This window comes from Halichoerus grypus, chromosome 6 (genome assembly GCF_964656455.1).
Source record: "Halichoerus grypus chromosome 6, mHalGry1.hap1.1, whole genome shotgun sequence".
Lineage (NCBI taxonomy): Eukaryota > Metazoa > Chordata > Mammalia > Carnivora > Phocidae > Halichoerus > Halichoerus grypus.
In genome coordinates this window covers 106,960,865-106,972,963 of record NC_135717.1, presented here as the reverse complement: position 1 = coordinate 106,972,963, position 12,099 = coordinate 106,960,865, and the positions used below count along the sequence as shown (strand labels likewise).

General features: G+C 36.1%; 1 long non-coding RNA gene across 1 annotated transcript in view; it reads right to left on the bottom strand.

Annotated features, from left to right (window-relative positions):
- LOC144382359 (uncharacterized) overlaps nt 1-11,830 on the bottom strand; it is a 128,090-nt gene extending 116,260 nt beyond the window's left edge. The window contains exon 1 of the long non-coding RNA XR_013449144.1: nt 11,671-11,830. This is a non-coding gene — a long non-coding RNA (uncharacterized LOC144382359). The remainder of the gene's footprint in view (nt 1-11,670) is intronic.
- Between the last annotated feature and the right edge of the window lie 269 nt (nt 11,831-12,099).

The window sequence follows — 12,099 nt, the reverse complement described above, 5'->3', positions numbered from 1 at the left end:
ATGGTTAATAAGTACATAAAACAATGTTCAGCATCATTAGTCTTTAGGGAAATGCAAATCAAAATCATGATGAGATTCCTTTGTACCCCCTTTAGAATGGTTAAAATAAAAGGCGTACAAGTGTTAGTGAGGATGTGGAGAATTGGAACCCTCATACACTGCTGACTAGGTTGTAAAATCATGTAGTACTTGGAAAACAGTTTTTCCTCAAAATGTTAAACAGAGGGGCACCTGGGTGGCTCAGTTGGTTAAGCATCTGCCTTCAGCTCAGATCATGATCCCAGAGTCCTGGGATCCCTTTGCCTCTGCCTCTTTGTCTTTCTCTGTCTCTCTCTGACTCTCATGAATGAATAAATAAAATTTAAAAAAAAATAACCTTTAGGGGCGCCTGGGTGGCTCAGTCGTTAGGCGTCTGCCTTCGGCTCAGGTCATGATCCCCGGGTCCTGGGATCGAGCCCCACATCGGGCTCCCTGCTCAGTGGGAAGCCTGCTTCTCCCTCTCCTGCTCCCCCTGCTTGTGTTCCCTCTCTCGCTGTGTCTCTCTCTCTCTGTCAAATAAATAAATAAAATCTTTAAAAAAAAAAAAAAACCTTTAAAAAATGTTAGAGTTTACCATACGCTCCAGCAATTCCACTCTTATGTATTTACTCAAAAGAATTGAAAGCAGATGTTCACCCAAAACCTTGTACATGAATGTTCATAGCAGCATTATTCATAATGCAGGAAAAAGTAGAAACTGAAATGTTTATCAACGGAGGAAGAGAAAAACAAAATATGATATAGCCATGCAATGGAATACTACATAGCTATAGAAAGATGGAACATAATGTACATGCTACATCAAGGATGAAATTTAAAAACATCATGCTAAGTAAAATGAGCCAGACACAAGTGGCCATAGGTTGCATGATCCCACTTATATGAAATGACAAGAACAGACAAATTCATAGACACAGAAAATAGTTTAGTGATTGCCAGGGGCAGCAGGAAATGGGGAGTAACTGATAATATGTATAGGGTATCCTTTTGGGGTGATGAAATGTTCTGAAATTAGTGATGCTGACTTTACAACCTTGTGAATACACTAAAAGCCACTAAATTGTACCTGGAAAGGCTGAACATTAAAATATTTGAATCATATCTCAATAAAGTTATTTTTAAAAGGTAAAGGAATAGACATTTGTATACAGTTGACCCTTGAACAATGCCAGGGTTAGGGGCACTGATCCCTGACACAGTCAAAAATCCATGTATAACTTTTGACTCCCCCAAAACTTAACTACTAATAGGTCTACTGTTGACTGGAAGCCCTAGTGATTACATAAATATTTGATTAACAAATATTTTGTATGTTATATGTATTATATACTGTATTCTTACAATAAAGTAAGCTAGAGAAAAGAAAATGTTATTACAAGAATAATAGGAAATAAAAAATACATTTATAGTATGCTACTGTATTTATTGGAAAAAATCTGCATATAAGTGGACCTGCACAATTTAAGCCCATGTCTTAAAGTGTCCCTATATAATCTGAATTAGTTTATTGAACTTGGTAAAGTGCAAGTGGGAAACATCTTTACTGGTTCTCCCCACTGGGCTTCAAACAAGCTCTGCAAAATCTTCCTTTTTTGGACAGTATCTCAGGCAGATCCCCTTAACTTTTCCCTGTCACTTTCATAAATTAACAAAAAGCCTCATTTATAGGTAACAGAGACTCCAGTCTAGTCTAATATCAAGAATTTAATTTTATCCAGTTCAAAGCTCGTCTGCTCTCCCTTCACTCTTCTAACTTGTTCTTCTACCCTTTTATCCTTTCTCCTTCTACTACCTCTCATGTCTGCTTTCTGGTGCAGTTATTCAGATGCTGGCTCTTCTCTCTTGGGCTGCTCTTGTGAGCTCTCTGGACACCTCTCTCCATCCCTAATCCCCAGACAGAGCCCTCCCTTACACTATGCTCTCTCAGGTGGGCCCTGGCTTCTCAGATCTTACCCACATACCCTTACCCTGGGTGTCTGTAGAGGGGTAGGATCCTTTCAAGAGGATTCAGCCGAACTACCTTCCCTGGCACACATGTAGATCACAGAAACCTTCTCGAGTACAGGTTTCTCTTCCACTGCAGGGACTCTTCCTCTTTTCAGGGTTCAGAGGCTAGCCTCTCTAACATTTTTTTTTTTTTAATTCAGGAATATAGCATACCAAGAAAGGCTGCATGTTATGGATACATACACCAGAGAATAACAACATCAACAATAAAATTAACATCTATATACACACCTCCCAGATGCTCTCTTAAGAAAGAGGGCATTGCCAATTTCTTTGAATCCTTCTGTTTCCCTCTAAGGTTGCATTCCCTTCCCTTCCCTACAACAGGTAATTGTGAATTTTGTACTGTTTTGTTTTGTTTTACATTTAGTAATAGTTATTGCCACATATATTGCCAAATACACATATATTACTAAATAATAATGTTGCTTAGCTGTGCCTGCTTTTGAACTTTATATGAATGGAGTTATATTCCAGACCCTGGAGACAGATTGTCTGGTTTTAAATCAGGTCCCTCCCCATTGATGTGATCTTGGGCAGTGACTTAACCTTTCTATACATCAGTTTCTGCATCTGTAAACTGAAGGTAATAATAGCAGTTGCATCACTGAATTGTTTAGAGGATTAAGTAAATGAATAATTGTAAAATACTTGGTCTGACTCTAATTGTTTGTTTAAAAATGTTCATGTATGTATTCTTCTATGACTTCTATGATGTTTTACTTAACATCTTTTTTTAACCTTTATGAATTATACCAACGTTGTGGTTCATTTGTTAATTTCCCTATAACATTCTACTGTACTATAATTTATTTATCTATTCTACCTGCCATTGATATTTGAGATGTTTCCAGATTGAGGCTATTTAAGACTTACTCAAATCCTTTGATCACTTTTTAAATTTATCATTTTCTGGCTTTTTCTAAGTAAATTGTAGGAATACCTTATGTATTCTGCATACTAACCTATTGTCAGTTTTATGTAAGCAGATAAATTTCCATAGGTTTTTGCTCATCTTTACTCTTGATAATGTGTTTTTATTCTATATAATTTAAATTCAGTTAATTAACATATACTGTATTCTTAGTTTCAGAGGTAGAGCTCAGTGATTCATCAGTTGTATATAACACCCAGTGCTCATTACATCAAGTGCCCTCCTTAATGCTTATCACCCAGTTACCCCATTCCCCCATCCACCTCCCTCCCCAGCAACCCTCAGTTTGTTTCCTAGAGTTAAGAGTCTCTTAGGATTTGTCTCCCTCTCTGATTATAATGTGTTTTTTTAACTCAGCAAAATTTTTGACATTCTGAGATAATTGTAGATTCACTAATGGTGTGTTTTGATAGAGAAGTTCTTAGTTTCAATGTAACCAAATTTCTCAATCTTTTCTTTTACAGTTAGTGCCTTTTTTTTTAAAGATTTATTTATTTATTTGACACAGAGAGAGAGAGAAATCACAAGCAGGCAGATAGGCAGGCAGAGGGAGAGGGAGAATCAGGCTCCCCGCTGAGCAAGGAGCCCCATGCAGAACTCGATCCCAGGATGCTGGGATCATGACCTGAGCCAAAGGCAGCCGCTTAACCAACTGAGCCCCCCAGGTGCCCCCACTTGGTGCTTTTTTGAATCTTGTTTAAGAAATTCTTCCCTATCTGAGATCACGGATACCATCTTCTGTATTATCTTATAAAATGTCTATAATTTTGCCGTTTATATTTAGGTCTTTAATTTCTATTTTATTTTTCTATTATTTTTCGTTTGATGTGAGGTAAGGGTACACGTTCACATTTTTTCTTATTCATTTTTTCTAGTGCCTTTTATGGAAAATTCCTCCTTTCCCACTCATCTCCATTGCCATCTTTGTCACAGATTAAATGTCTACAAATTGTAGGTCTTTCTTTGATTATTCTTTCTCCTCAACAAAAAGTTTTATCTGTTTGTTGCCAGTACACAGAGATGCAATTGACTTTTTTTTTTTTTTTAAGATTTTATTTATTTAACAGAGAGAGACACAGCAAGAGAGGGAACACAAGCAGGGGGAGTGGGAGAGGGAGAAGCAGGCTCTCTGCTGAGCAGGGAGCCCGATGTGGGGCTCTATCCCAGGACCTGGGATCATGACCCAAGCCGAAGGCAGATGCTTAACAACTGACACCCAGGCGCCCTTGCAATTGACTTTTTAATAATGATTTCTAGCTAGCAACCTTATTGATAATAACAATTTTGTATATAGATTATTTTGTTTTCAATAGTGATGATCAGTTGCAAATGATAATAGTTTTATTTCTTTCTTTCCAATCCTGATTACATTTTATTTATTTTTCTGGCCAGATTGTAGTGACTAGGACCTCCAGGACCATGCTCAAAAGAGGAGCCAGTAATGGACATCCTGATCTATCACCATTAAGTAGGATACTTGTTGTATTTTGTGTGTTTTTGTAGACATGTGTAGATACCTTTTATAAAATTATGGAAGTTCCTTTCTATTCCTAGTTTACTAATAGCTTTTATCAAAAATGATTGTTAAATGTTATACAATGCTTTTTTAAAGCTATTGTGATAAGAGTAAGTTTTTCTATATTAAAATTTTAATACAGATAATTAGATATTCTAATATTAAATGAACTTTCTATTCTTATAATAAAATAAACTTTGACTTGATATATCAACCTTAATAATGCCTTGTAGGGCTAAATTTGCTAATATCTCATTTAAGATTGATTCGTTAATTAGGAGGGAGATACAGGCTATAATTTCCTTTTTTTTTTTTTGCATTCTTCTCTGAATTTGGTATTAAGTTCATACCATTTTCATTAAAGAAGTTGGAGAATGTTCCCTTTTTTATACTTCCTGAAAAAAAATGATCAAAATTTCCTTGAATATTTGGTAGGACACATAAAACTATATGGGTCTAGGGTGCCTGGGTGGCTCAGTCGTTAAGCGTCTGCCTTCGGCTCAGGTCATGATCCCAGGGTCCTGGGATCGAGCCCCGCATCAGGCTCCCTGCTCGGCGGGAAGCCTGCTTCTCCCTCTCCCACTCCCCCTGCTTGTGTTCCTGCTCTCGCTGTCTCTCTCTCTGTCAAATAAATAAATAAAATCTTAAAAAAAACAAAAAAACTATATGGGTCTAGAGTTTTCTTTATGAGACTTTTTTGATCTAGTGATTGAATTTCTTTTATTGCTACATGATCATACATGTTCTATTTTTTTGCCATATAACTATACAGATTTCTATTTTAGATTGGTAATTATATTTTTCTAGAGATTTGTCTATTTTGTACGTATTTCAACACTCTTTGCCATAAGGTTGTTTAGAAAGTTTTAAAATACCTGCTACATGTTTTATTTTGTTCATTTATTCGTTCTTAATATTTTTTTAAAGATTTTATTTATTTGAGAGAGAGAGAAAGAGAGCTAGAGAGAGCATGAATGGTGGGGAGGGGCAGAGGGAGAGGGAGAAACAGAATCCCTGCTGAGCAGGGAGCCCAACTTGCACCTCGATCCAAGGACCCTGAGATCATGAGCTGAGCTGAAGGCAGACACTTAACTGACTGAGCCACCCAAATGCCCCTTCATTCCTAATACTTTTTAGTTGTGCCCTTTACCACTTTTTTAACTTTTTATTTTTATTCCTGTTAGTTAACATACAGTGTTATATTCATTTCTGGTGTACAAAATAGTGAGTCAACGATTCCATATAACACCCAGTGCTTATCACAGGTGCCGTCCTTAATCCTATCGCCTGTTTAAGCCATTGCCCCACCAACCTCTCCTTTGATAATCATGTTTGTTCTCTATAGTTAAGTGTCTTTTTTTTGGTTTGTCTCTCTCTCTTTTCCCCCCCTTTGTTTGCTTGTTTTGTTTCTTAAATTCCACATATGAATGAAATCATACAGTATTTGTCTTCCTCTGACTATTTCACTTAGCATTATACTCTCCAGTTCCATCCATTTTATTGGAAACGGCAAGATTTCATTTTTTATGGCTGAATAATATTCCATTGTATATATATACCACCTCTTTATCCATTCATCAATAGATGGACACTTGGGCTGCTTCCATATCTTGGATATTGTAAATAATGCTGCTATAAACATAGGGGTGCATGTATCTCTTTGAATTAGTGTTTTTGTATTCTTTGGGTAAATACCCAGTAGTGCAATTGCTGGATCACAGGGTAGTTATATTTTTAACTTTTTGAGGAACTTCCATATTGTTTTCCACAGAGGCTGTACCAGTTTGCATTCCCACCAACAGTGCAAGAGTTTCCTTTTTCTCCACATCCTTGCCAACACTTGTTGTTTCTTGTGTTGTTGATTTTAGTCATTCTGACAGGTATGAGATGAAATCTTCTGGGGGTTTTGATTTCCATTTCCCTGATGGTAAGGGATGATGCACATCTTTTCATGTGCCTCTTGGGCATCTGTATGTCTTCTTTGGGGAAACGTCTGTTCATCTCTTCTGCCCCTTTTTAATTTGAGTATTTGTTTTTTGGGTGTTGAGTTGTATAAGTTCTTTATATATTTTGGATACTAACCCTTTATTGGATATCTAATTTGCAGATATTTTCTCCCATTCTGTAGTTCTGTTGATTTAGTTTTGTTGCCTTTTAGTTTCATAGATTGTTTCCTTTGCTGTGAAGAAGCTTTTTATTCTGATATAGTCCCAATAGTTTATTTTTGCTTTTGTTTCCCTTGCCTCAGGAGACATATCTAGAAAAAAAGTTGCTATGGCTGATGTCAAAGGGTTCACTGCTTATGTTCTCTTCTAAGTTTTTTATGGTTTCAGGTCTCACATTTAGGTCTTTAATCCATTTTGAATTTATGTTTGTGTATGGTATAAGAAAGTGGTCCAGTTTCATTCTTTTTGCATGTAGTTTTCCCAGTTTTCCCAACACCACTTGTTAAAGAGACTGTCCTTTTTCCATTGGATATGTTTTCTTGCTTTGTCAAAGACTTATTGACCATATAATCATGGGTTTATTCCTGGGCTCTCCATTCTGTTCTGTTGATCTATGTGTCCAGTTTTGTGGAAGTACCATACTATTTTGATTACTATAGCTTTGTAATATAACTTGAAGTCCAGAATTATGATGCTACCAGCTTTGCTTTTCTTTAAGATTGCTTTGGCTATTTGGGGTCTTTTGTAATTCAAAACAAAGTTTAGAAATGTTTGTTCTAGTTCTGTGAAAAATGCTGTTGGTATTTTGATAGGGATTGAATTAAATGTGTAGATTGCTTTGGGTAGTATAAACATTTTAACAATATTTGTACTTCTAATCCATGAGCAAGGAATGTCTTTGCATTTCTTTGTGTCATCTTCAATTTCTTTCATCACTTTTATAGTTTTCAGAGTACAAGTCTTTTACCTCTTCGGTTAGGTTTATTCCTAGGTATCTTATTATTTTTGGTGCAATTGTAAATGGGATTGTTTTCTTAATTTCTCTTTCTGCTGCTTCATTATTGGTGTATAGAAATGCAACAGATTTCTGTATGTTGATTTTGCACCCTGCAATCAAACTGAATTCATTTATCAGTTCTAGCAGTTTTTTGGTGGAGTCTTACAGGTTTTTCTATATATAATATCATGTCATCTGCAAATAGTGAAAGTTTTACTTTGCCAATTTGGATGCCTTTTATTTATTTTTTGTTGTTTGGCGCTTTATCTTTTTGATTAGCGTTTACAGTGTATTAATCATTCCAATTTTGCACCCAGATGGCTCAGCCGGTGGGGCATGTGACTCTTGATCTTGGGGTTGTGATTTTGAGCCCCACGTTGGGTGTAGAGATACTTAAAAATAAAATCTTAAAAAAAAAATTCCAATTTTGTCTTTGTTGACACTGTCTATTTTGTTTTCTATTTTCATTTCTTTGCTCTTTACTATATTCTTCCTTTTACCTTGAGTTTATTATGTCATTCTTTTTCTAATTTGTTAAATTAGAAATGTTTATTAAATGCTTTTGAAAAATTAATTTTCTAATTTTCTTATAAGAAGTTTTTATATTATTCTTCTCTTTTAATGATAATATTTCCAAATTTCCATTAGAAAAAAATTTTTTAATTTCTAAAAGTTTGGGATTATTTAAATTATAATTTTGCTATTATTTTCACTTAATTGCATCATAATTTAAAAGTGTGGTATAATAATTTAATTCTCTCTTGGTTTCTTGAAATGGCAATAATTGAACATTTTATCTGGTTTTTTTAGCTTTAATTATGTTTACTTTTTTTCTTTGCTCACCATTCCTCCCGTATCTCAGACATTTCTGGGATCATTTTCCTCTCTCAAGTTTATTTACTGAATTTCTATAGAATACCAAAGACAACAGATGATATCAAAAGTAGAGGAAAGAAAATGCAGCAAACCTACAAAGAATGACTATTAGATTGACTGCTGTCCCAAAACCAAAGGATATTGGAATGACATCTTCAAAATGATCAGAGGAAATAACTAGCAAATTAAAGTTCTATATCTCAGTGAAACATCTTTTAAATGAAGAAAAAAGAAAAGAGACATTTCAAACAAAAACTGAAAAAATTTACTACCAACAGAGTCAAGATAATGGCTGAAAATTTTCATGAATTCTTGAAAGTCATACACTTCCAGATTTAGGAAGCCAAAAGATCATAAGCAACATAAATAAAAATCAATCCAGGGGCACCTGGGTGGCTCAGATGGTTAAGCATCTGCCTTGGGCTCAGGTCATGATCTCTGGGTCCTGGATTGGGCCCCACGTCGGGCCCCACGTTGGGGCTCCTGGCTCAGCAGAGAGTCTGCTTCTCCCTCTCCCTCTGCCTCTCCCCCTCTGCTCATGCTCTCTCTCTCTGTCTCAAATGAATAAATAAAATCTTTTTTTAAAAAAAGAAATCAATCCATAATTTACTCATTCTCTCTAATCATTCTGGGTCTTAGAATGGAACATATACAAGGCTTTTTCACTCTATCCTTCATATGTCTTAAGATCTCTTTAACTATATTTCATTCTTTGTTTCCCTGTGCTACATTTGTGTTATTCTTTTAGATCTATTTTGCAGGTCTATCCTTCTTTCTTCAGCTAGGTATAACTTACTATTTGATCTATCCCCTCAGTTTTAAATTTTAATTATAAATATATTTATAGAGTTTCTGTGTTGTTCCCTTTCAAATTTCATTAGCCAGTTTCAATAGTTTTTCCCATCTCTTATTTTTATTTCAGTTTATTAGTTCTTAAAGTATATCAAACATAGTTATTTTGTACTCTGTTTCTGATAATTCTGTAACTGCAATCATTGCATATCTGATTCTCTTGAAATTGTTGGCTTGGAGTATTATGGGCCATATATATGGAGCTCAAGCTTATGCTTAGGAAATCTGAGGTGAGATATATATTTTTTCCCTTCTATCCAGATCCAAAGACAAAACATGCACATATAGTCACAATCTCACATTGTCTGGTGTAGTTTTTCCTAGTTTACACACTAAGGGTATCACTCTTTCCAGATCTTACTTTTAGGCAGAGGTTTCTCCTATCTGATATTTCTCAGACCCCAGATTTTGCCTCTTGTTCCTGGTATAGATGGGTTACAAAAACCCAGGTCTGCCCACGCTAATACACAGATTAGTCTTAGGACAAAGGCCACCTCCAGTTCTCTTTTATGCCCATAGGTTCAAACTTTGTTGTTTCTAGCCTAAGTTCAACAATGCATTTAATTTTTTCATTTTCATTTTATTTTATTATTATTTTTTTGGTGGGCAACAAAGCAAAGTTTATTGAGTGATAGCAAAGTGATAGTACAAAGCTCCCGAAGAGGGAGGGGACCCGAGAAGGTTGCCCTAATTTTTTCATTTTATTTTTGTTTCTTTTTTCTTTTTTGAAGATTTTATTTATTTATTTGACAGACAGAGACAGCGAGAGAGGGAACACAGCAGGGAGAGTAGGAGAGGGAGAAGCAGGCTTCCCGCCAAGCAGGGAGCCTGATGCGGGGCTCGATCCCAGGATCCTGGGATCAGGACTTGAGCTGAAGGCAGACATTTAACGACTGAGCCACCCAGGCGCCCCTAATTTTTTCATTTTAAGTATGGGTTTTGTTTGTTTGTTTTTAAGAAAAGGCTTTATTTTTTTACAGCAGCTTTAGGTTCACGGCAAAACCGAGATTTCCCATATACCTCTTACATTCACACATGTACAGCCTTCCCTAGTATTAACATCCCACATCAGAGTGAGGCATTTGTTATAATTGATGAACCTACAATGACACATCATAATCACCCATATTCTGTAGTTTACATTAGGGTCCCCTCTTGATGTTGTACATTCTAAGAGTTTGGACAAATTTATAATTACATGTATCCACCATTATACTATCATATAGAGTATTTTCACTGTTCTAGAAATACTCTGTACTCTGCCTATTCATCCCTCCCTCTCCCCAACTCCTAGAAACTCTGATCTTTTTTTTTTTTTAAAGATTTTATTTATTTATTTGACAGAGAGAGACACAGTGAGAGAGGGAACACAAGCAGGGGGAGTGGGAGAGGGAGAAGCAGGCTTCCTGCAGAGCAGGGAGCCCGATGCAGGGCTCGATCCCAGGACCCTGGGATCATGACCTGAGCTGAAGGCAGACACTTAGCGACTGAGCCACCCAGGCGCCCAGAAACTCTAATCTTTAATATCTCCATAGTTTTGCCTTTTCCAGAAGGTCATGTGGTTGTATGTATACACTAAGTAGCCTTTTCAAATTGGCTTCCTTTACTTAGTAACATTCATTTAAGTTTCCTCCATGTCTTTTCATGGCTTGATAGCTCATTTCTTTTTAGCATTGAATAATATTCCATTGTCTAGATTTGCCACTGTTTATCCATTCACTCACTTAAAGACATCTTGGTTGCTTCCAAGTTTTGGCAATTATGAATAATGCTGCTATAAACATCTGTATACAGATTTTTATGTGCACATAAGTTTTCAACTCCTTTAGGTAAATACCAAGGAGCACAGTTGCTTGATCGGGTAAGAGTATGTTTAGATTTAAGAAACCACCGGACTGTCTTCCTAAGAGTCTGTACCATTTTGCACTTCCACCAGCAATGAATGAGAGTTCCTGTTGCTCCACATCCTTGCCAGCATTTGGCATTGTCAGTGTTCAGGATTTTGGATAGGTGGGTAGTGGTATCTCATTCTTTTCATTTGCGTTTTCCTAATGACATATGACATAAGATCATCTTTTCATTATGCTTATTTGCCATCTGTATACTGTACCTTCTTTGTTGAGGTGTCTGTTAAGGTCTTTGACTATTTTTTTAATTGGGTTATTTGTTTTCTTATTGTTGAGTTTTAAGAGTTCTTTGTATATTTTGGATAACAGTCCTTTATCAGATGTGTCTTTTGCAAATGTTTGCACCTGATCTATGGCTTGTTTTCTCATTTTCTTTACATTATCTTCACAGAGCAGAGGTTTTTAATTTTTAATTCAACCTAGCTTATCAATAATTTATTTCATGGACCATGCCTTTGGTGTTTACCTTTATGTAAGTTTTTATCTAGAATGTTTGATTTATCAGAAGGGGGATTCAATGAACCTCTAGTATACCATACAGCCAGAAGCAGAAATCCTCTTCACTGGATTTTTCTAGGAAAGAATCAAATGCTTACCTCTGTTTACATCAATCCCAGTGGGCAACAGTCAACTTCTCCCATTTCTGTCACCAAGCTCTACTCCTGTCCTGTAACACTCGTTCAGCAGGTTTCTGCAGCTCAGTAAGTATCTAGGTAGGGAGGTGGGGAGGAAAGGGAAAAAGACTATTGCATGTAGGTCCTTCTCCTGGCAGACACCCCTATTCTCAATAAATACATTTCTTGATGCATTTCTTATTTGGCTTGCTACAAGAGAGAAGTATACACAGTAATAATGCTCTTAAAAGAAATCCTCACTTTCCAATTTCTCTAGACTTCTCATATATAGGCTGGAGATAGGAGATGGCTATGGAATGACCTAAGCATTACTTACATAGCACATCTCTTTTGAACACATATTTCTCACCTGTGATATTCAGCTTTCAGGCCTTAGTAGGAACCAGGAAA